This window comes from Cygnus atratus, chromosome 11, assembly GCF_013377495.2.
Source record: "Cygnus atratus isolate AKBS03 ecotype Queensland, Australia chromosome 11, CAtr_DNAZoo_HiC_assembly, whole genome shotgun sequence".
Classification (NCBI taxonomy): Eukaryota; Metazoa; Chordata; class Aves; order Anseriformes; family Anatidae; genus Cygnus; species Cygnus atratus.
In genome coordinates, this window is record NC_066372.1 from 11,901,953 (window position 1) to 11,909,282 (window position 7,330).

Below are 7,330 nucleotides of genomic sequence, written 5' to 3' on the forward strand. Positions count from 1 at the left end.
AACTCCTTCACCAAATTCCAGAGTACCCACAGTTTTGAGAAGAGCTCCAACACATGGAACTGGTTACAGACAGAAAGCTGCTGCTCTTACCTGATTTGATTATCTAGCATTTTTTAAAAAATAGGTATTAATCATAGGGAATCGCTACAATTGAGATTGTGTGATGTAGCACAAAAGTGCAATGTCATCCCCAGAAAAACGTTTCTCTTGGCTTTTTTCAATCATGATTTGGTGGCTGATACCAAAAAGAAAAAAAAAATAAGGTAATTTAAAAAAGATCATCAACAAACCACTCAAGCACAATCTAAATGTTAGGAGTAGGTTTGGTCTTTGCTGCTGTGTGCTCTATGCAAAGGGGCACCTAACTTCCCCAAGCACATGCTGTCTGTGTCAAATTCTTTCTAACAGAGTTAGCTGCAAAATGGCATTAACCTCTGTGTCCTGCCTGCTTAGCCTAAATTCCAAACACATAATACACTATGCCCCTCTTCCTTAAATAAGTGCTGGCAAAGATCTCCGTGCTAATTTAATGGTCTGCTCACTTATTGCCTTGGAGAGAGGTGCGGATTAAGCATTTCACCTTACAAAAGACATGTGAACTAATGGTCTGCCCCATGATCATACAGATGGGCAGTGGGGCACCTTTCAGCAAGGAAAGCCACCAGGAACAAGAACTACACACTTGTCCAGAGCTGAAGGGACCCAAGAGTTTGGGGAGATGGGAGGGAAAGAGGAAAAAGACCTTGAAAATGAAGAGAGTTGTGGTCCTGTCAGCAGGACATAAGCATACTTGCAGGCCTGGGTATCAAATGACTTGCAAGCCCAGTAGTTTCAAAATTTAATGAACTTTTCATTATGAAGATAAAAATAGTTTTAAACTCTGTGTACTGTTTTTTTTTAAGCACTTGTCAACTACAAAAAGGCCAGCTTAAGCCATAGAGTATGTAAGAAGCTTTCTCAAGGTGTGTGGAAGGTCTCGGTATGGCACTCCAGTTCTCATCTAAGCAACAGAGAAACCCAAACCAAGGTAGGCTGATTTTGTAAGGTGGCCCAAGCAGATAATACTGAGCTATGGTGTACAAATTCCATTAACAGTTTAATCTGAGTTTAAATCTTGATCCCTATTTTGCTATTTATATCTCCTTTAGTGTAATTAGATAAAAAGAAAATATGCAGTTTATTTAACACTATTTACATTTGTACCTCTGCTTCAGCACTACTTTTTCTCTAACTGTTCATTGCATTACTTTCCTTTGTTAGCTCAAAATAGCTCAAGATGCTAAAATTTGAAGTAAGGCTTATTATAGACCCAGAAAGAAACCATCAACACCATCTCATACCACTGATCATCCCCTCTCCATAGAAAGTCAACAGAATCAAGAAGAAAACCTACAATTAAGTTGCGAAATAGCTACTTGAACAGAAAGTTTCTTTTCATCTTTTATTAAATATTGCTTTATGTCAAAATGTGTATTTCTTTCTGAAAAAAATTGATAATAGATTCTGTAAGTTTGCCATCTAACAGTGTTTTTTTTTCTTTTTTTTTTTTTTTTTTAAAGGTTACATAGTTATATCCTTTTTTTTAAGGCCCAGTTCCCTGCAGGAATGGTACCATAATTATACAACATGGCTTAATTACGCACTGCACAGAAAGAGCTTTTCAATACTGGTGTTAAAACATGTTGCTTGAAAACGTGAAATACAATAAACCAACAGACATGGCTTGACTTCTCTGTGCTAATCACTGCATTTGTTCATGTCATATCTTATTAATCTCTTTGCTAATCGAGGTGGTCCTACTGCTGATCTTCCTAGCAAAGCCTTCTGCTGCTTCCAGTGATTTTTGGAATTGTGTATTTTCATTCTCCTGTTCTCATTCCTCATTTTTGCTAATTTTTTTTGTAGACGTCATAAGATCACCTGAAGGGATATGCTGTCCCATTTGACTTTTTGAGAGCATTAACATACTTTAACATGACTCTGTTCTATTCTTTTGCTTTCTACCATTTTAGTTTCCTCTGTTTAATGCTGCTTTATACTAAGCAAGAGACACACAATTAGCAAGTACTTGGTGACAAACATAAATACAACATTTTCTCTTTTCTAATGAAAGCAATAGAGTTAATCCATTGCTCACATATACCATACAGATGAGTTCATCCAATTTTCTGATAACTGGGGCTTTCTGTTGAATGCTTACAATTTCATTCCAGGACTTGACAGCATTTACGAAAACTCCAGATTACTTCTTTCCAGCATGCTCTACTTTGCATTTTTCAGCAGTTTTATCTGCTCTTCAGGTAGGTTTATTAGATCTTTTTGGAGAGCTTTACAATTCAGAGTCTTAATGACTCTAAAACATGTATCTTCTCTGTAAGCAGCATTCCTTCTGTACTCTCTCCAACCTCCCCAGATTTTTAATAAACACCATCTGACCCACTGTGAAGCCTGGAGCACCCAGCTTAACTATTAGCCATTTGCAAACTCACTGGCTGTTCCTATTCTTTGTTCTCTGTCTTTTTGCCAGTTGAAAATGTTAAATTAAACACATTACCTTTCACCTTCTTGCCCAGTAGGTGCTTTCTATGCTTGGATTTCAATATGTACAACCAAAGGGTACAGGAAAAGAAATCACGAAGAGCTTACATAATGACATTATCTTCTTTAAAATGTTTTATGAAGCAATGTCCACAGAATTCAAACTTCAAGGAGGGACAGGCTTCAAATCCAAATCTGTATTTGGAACTAAAGCTTGCAAATAGGCCAAAAAAGCATCAACTTTGAAGTTGTCTAGCCCCTAGAACTATACCTAGTTAAAAACACAGAAATATAAATGTTTCATATACATACATATATATATATATATATATGCAGTGAATATCAAGCCTGGAAAAGTTGTTACGAAAATACGAATTGTATCACATCACTGTTCAAAATAAGTATATTTTAACTGACCTGCCTGAATCAGAACAACTTTAGACATACACTTACAGACTTTTCTTGGCTCTCTCCTTCCATTTCCCCCTAACCCCTGGGCTGTTAGAAAGAAAATTGGCTTACCCACTGATTCTTTCTTTCTCCATTTCTAAGTTCTTGAACTGCAAAGAAGTATGCAGCTTCTATCTAAAAGGCTGGCGAAAAGATGTATCACCTTCTCATATATACGACATGTCTACCCAACCAGAGATAGCGCTCTAAGGAAAGGACGCAGCATGGATGAGATACCCAAGTGTTCTTGGCAGCTCTGTCCACCCTTTGCATGGTCAGTCTGGTTTGGGGTGGGCTGCACAAAGGTGCTAGAGGAGAATATGAACCTGCAAACCTTCGGGCTAGATAAGAAAGGTGTTATCATGCGAAATGCAATTTTCAAATCATATCTAACAGCCAAACATTAATGGGAGCTGAAGTCTTTCAGTGTCAGGGATTAAGGTGGTAGCTGTACTGGCTACGCATTTTCCTTTCTGCACAATTCTAGCGATTGCTCTCTCATCTTGTAAGTCTTGTGAGGAGCATAAAACATTTAATTGCTAACTCTGTTATTAAGGAATCTACTTTGTCAGACTGCAGCCTCTAACAACGTTAAGTCTCTTAGAGCAAATCAGTTTTGATACTGATGTTTCTCAGAGGTGCAGCATTTAATCCTCAAATTACAACACAAGTTTTAACAGGCAGATTCTGTCTGTCACCGAGATTTAGTAATTAACAACAAAAAAATATCCAACCCCCTTCCTAGCATTAATGGTTTATCAAAAGAATACCAGTAATTTCACTTAAGATATAGTGATGATCCAGGCAGAAATACAATGGGGAGAAAGACTTGTTTATGCCATCTGATTTAAAGTGCCTAGACAGAATTCCAGAGACTTTGTGTTGTCATAAAAGGAATAGTCAGTAACCATGTTTGTGCCCCCAGGCCAAAGGGTGTGACATTGGGCCAGAGGTGTGTCAAAGTCAGAAGAAAATGTCTGCCATAAAACTGGGAGCAACTCATATTCACATGGTTAAAGAAAAGGAGAGCCGGCAGTATGATACCTGAAACATTAATACCGTTGGTTGTTTTCTTTTCCCCCCCCCAAAGGTGACAGAGTCCTACCAATACAGGAGACACTTCACCTACAATACTGAGCTTTGTATTTATTTTCACAGCCTCCAGCATTTTCCTTCCTTTTTTTTTTTTTTCCCCTTGTTCTTTAATACCAGGTAGTGGTTTTCAACCGTTTAAACCATGGCATATAATAACTGATGAGTAACATAGCAGTAATACCAGTGGTGGCAATTTTACTTTGTTTTATGGGAGTGTCAGAGTATTACAGAGATGACTAGGATGTGTCTCAGTGGCAGTCTGATAAAATGAAAGATGATTTTTCCCTGCCCACAAGTTTTGCCAAGTTTAAATCATAAACATCATAAAGGTTATAGGACATTTTTCTTTTCCAGGCAATGAAATAAAAAGCAAATATTCTATGTTTTCAAATTAATTTCTGAAAAAAGAATTATTGCAAAAAATTACTACAGCTTACCTGCAGAAGATTTTTTTTCTCTAAACTCATAACGTACACATTTCTGGACAAACTGTTGAGTTTAACAACCATGCCTGAAGTACTGTTACCACTAGGACAATCAGAGGTCATTATGGATGCTTATTTACCAGCTCTCCCACGCTGATGAAGACTTATCTTACAACTTTATGCTTTAGCCAAAACTTTTGTTCTCACTTATCTTTTTGATTTTAGGTCCCCTTCTTATTGAATAGGAAGAAAAAATTTAGTTCCTATTTTTACAACGACATTCCATGAAACCTCCTTGAAACGGTCACCCACCTTCCACCTAGTAGGTTTCTTTAAAACTAGCGATTTTATTAGCCTATTCCAGACATGTACCTACTTTTTTTATGTCTCAAATATGTGTTGAACTTCTGAAGTTTACCCAGTAGTAAAAGCAGAAGGTATAGCAACGTCCTGGAGAAGCATCTGACTACCCCCTTCAACCAGGATACCACATCAATACCGCGATGGTTTTCAGTGAGCTGTTTTTAATGGACAGCTCCCAGGTGACACCAGACACTGCTGCTGCAGCCGCCGCAATATCATACATCCTTGATTGAACTTTGATTAATTTTCCAGACTTTCAGAGCCTGTGGCAAAAGGATCCACAGCGGTAGCTGCAGCCATTAACTCCATCTTTTGCAATTTCTCCTTCTTCATTATGTTTGGGTCTTGATTGAACTTTGTTCCAAGTTAGTAGCTTTTGGCTATGGACAAGGGAGATAAGACTTTAGGAGTGCAGGAGGATAAGACGTGTAAAACTTACAGAGAAAGCTGTCCAGCTAGTTGGTGGTAGCTTTGGATATACCTTGATGATACGAGTGGTGTTAAAAAAAAGTTGGAATTCCAGCTAAAACCAGTCTAAATAACACAAGCAACCACTTCATACAGCCATATTCCAAATGTCTTCAACATTTGCCTGTGTGTAACAGATACTATTTTATTATGCTGGACAGATTCAAAGTTGCTGCATTCACACAATGAATAAAAGTACCATTTCTGGGCAAAAACAGAACTTTACAGAAGGACTTGTTTAAAAATCCATGAATAATCCCAGTGGCTTCAAAAGATTATTTGCAGAGTGTGCTGCTAAATGATGCGAGCAACTATCCCACTATTTTTCTGCTCAATATGACAACTTTAGAGTGTATAGTCAACCTAGTGTTTGTTACATTATCTTATCCAAAAAAGCAGTTTTTGAGCCGCTAGGACAGATCTTACATTTCTTATGAAAAACTAAACCTGACAATACTGAAAATGTTACACTGAAATTTTCCAGGCGATCCTTCAATATTTTCATTACCTTACTCTCTTCCTTATTTCTAGCCACAGGAAGGAAAAAAATCTGGATAGTTTAATATATTAGTAAAGTGACATTTCAGTTCTAAGATTAATTCACAAAAAGAGCTAGTTTTTCCTTCTATTCTATTCTGCCTTTTTTTTTTTTTTCAATTAATGCTTGAATCTGCCACTGTGATACATCCTCAGACCAACCTACATCTAGTTTTGTTGCCAGCTGTTGATATTTGCCAATGGTGGTATATAGAATTGGTATGCAGAAGTGGCTGTAGTGATCTGTAGAGATTTTTGCCAGAACCTACAAATGCTGTGTAAAAGCCCTTTTCAGAGCTTGAAAACCGAAATTAACTGATGGGAAAAAATATTAAACTATTAAGGGTGATTCAAAATACACTATGAATCAAAGATATACATGATGTTTCCATAACACCTGACACAATGGGGCTCTGTCCCTACAAGAGGCCTCTGGGCATTTCTGTGATAAGCAATAATAGATTTGTCTCTGTGAAGCTATGAGTTATTGTGGCACCTCCGGTATAGGCAACCTTTGAAATAATTGAAAACCTGGAAATAAAAGCAACCTTTTAAAAATAAAACACATACATACGTACACACACACAAAAATAAATATAACTTTTCCTTGCTTTAACCTTTTTATTCATTGCCAAGAATAGCTGGCTGAGGAATCAGCATCTGCCACGAGCTCTCATTTATTTTCCAATGCCGCCTTGCCCCATTGCCCAGGCAGTCTCCACAGTTTCCCTCCTCTCATCCCCTCACCACTTCGCCTTCCTCTGAACCTGAGGAGACAGAGCAGCCTTCCAGCACTGAGCCTGTCTCAGCTTACAGACACCCAGCTTTTCCAGCCCCTTGCCTCCTCCTGCCAATCCCTTCCCCACTGATCATTCTGACAGCAGACTGCTTACACAGAAAGCCAGAATCTCTCTGCTACCAGATATTTTTCATGCAACATTAAGAGCAGCATTTTATGCTGGAAATTATTAGCTTAAATGTGTTCATAATGGAATTCAACTCCTTGTCAGCTCAAGCTGTGTACATCTGGGTGATCCGGACACTAGACTTGGCTAAGTTGACTAGGATGCTAATTTAGACCGCTAGCAGATTTGGGAACTAAATAAACTTCCGGGAATCTTTGAATGTTGCAACAGGTAGCAGCAATTCAAGAAGCAAAGTTGCTATGAATAAGTGTTGTGTTAGCTACAGAGTCCCTTGAATTTTAGCATCTACGCTACTGGAAATGCACTTGAACAAGCACCAGCCTATTTTAGGGTGAGACTTGAGCTGCCCTGTTAATAACTCAGAAGCACTGGACTGGTTACCAGGGCTTTCCCTCCATTAATATACTGGTTTAAAATAATAGGGGAGCATGCATAGCGTGAAAAATGGAAAAGAAGAAAAATGCTTCAAGACCAACCACTTTTTACAAGACACTTGGGGATTGCTTGGAGGAGCGCCAGGCCTGGAAC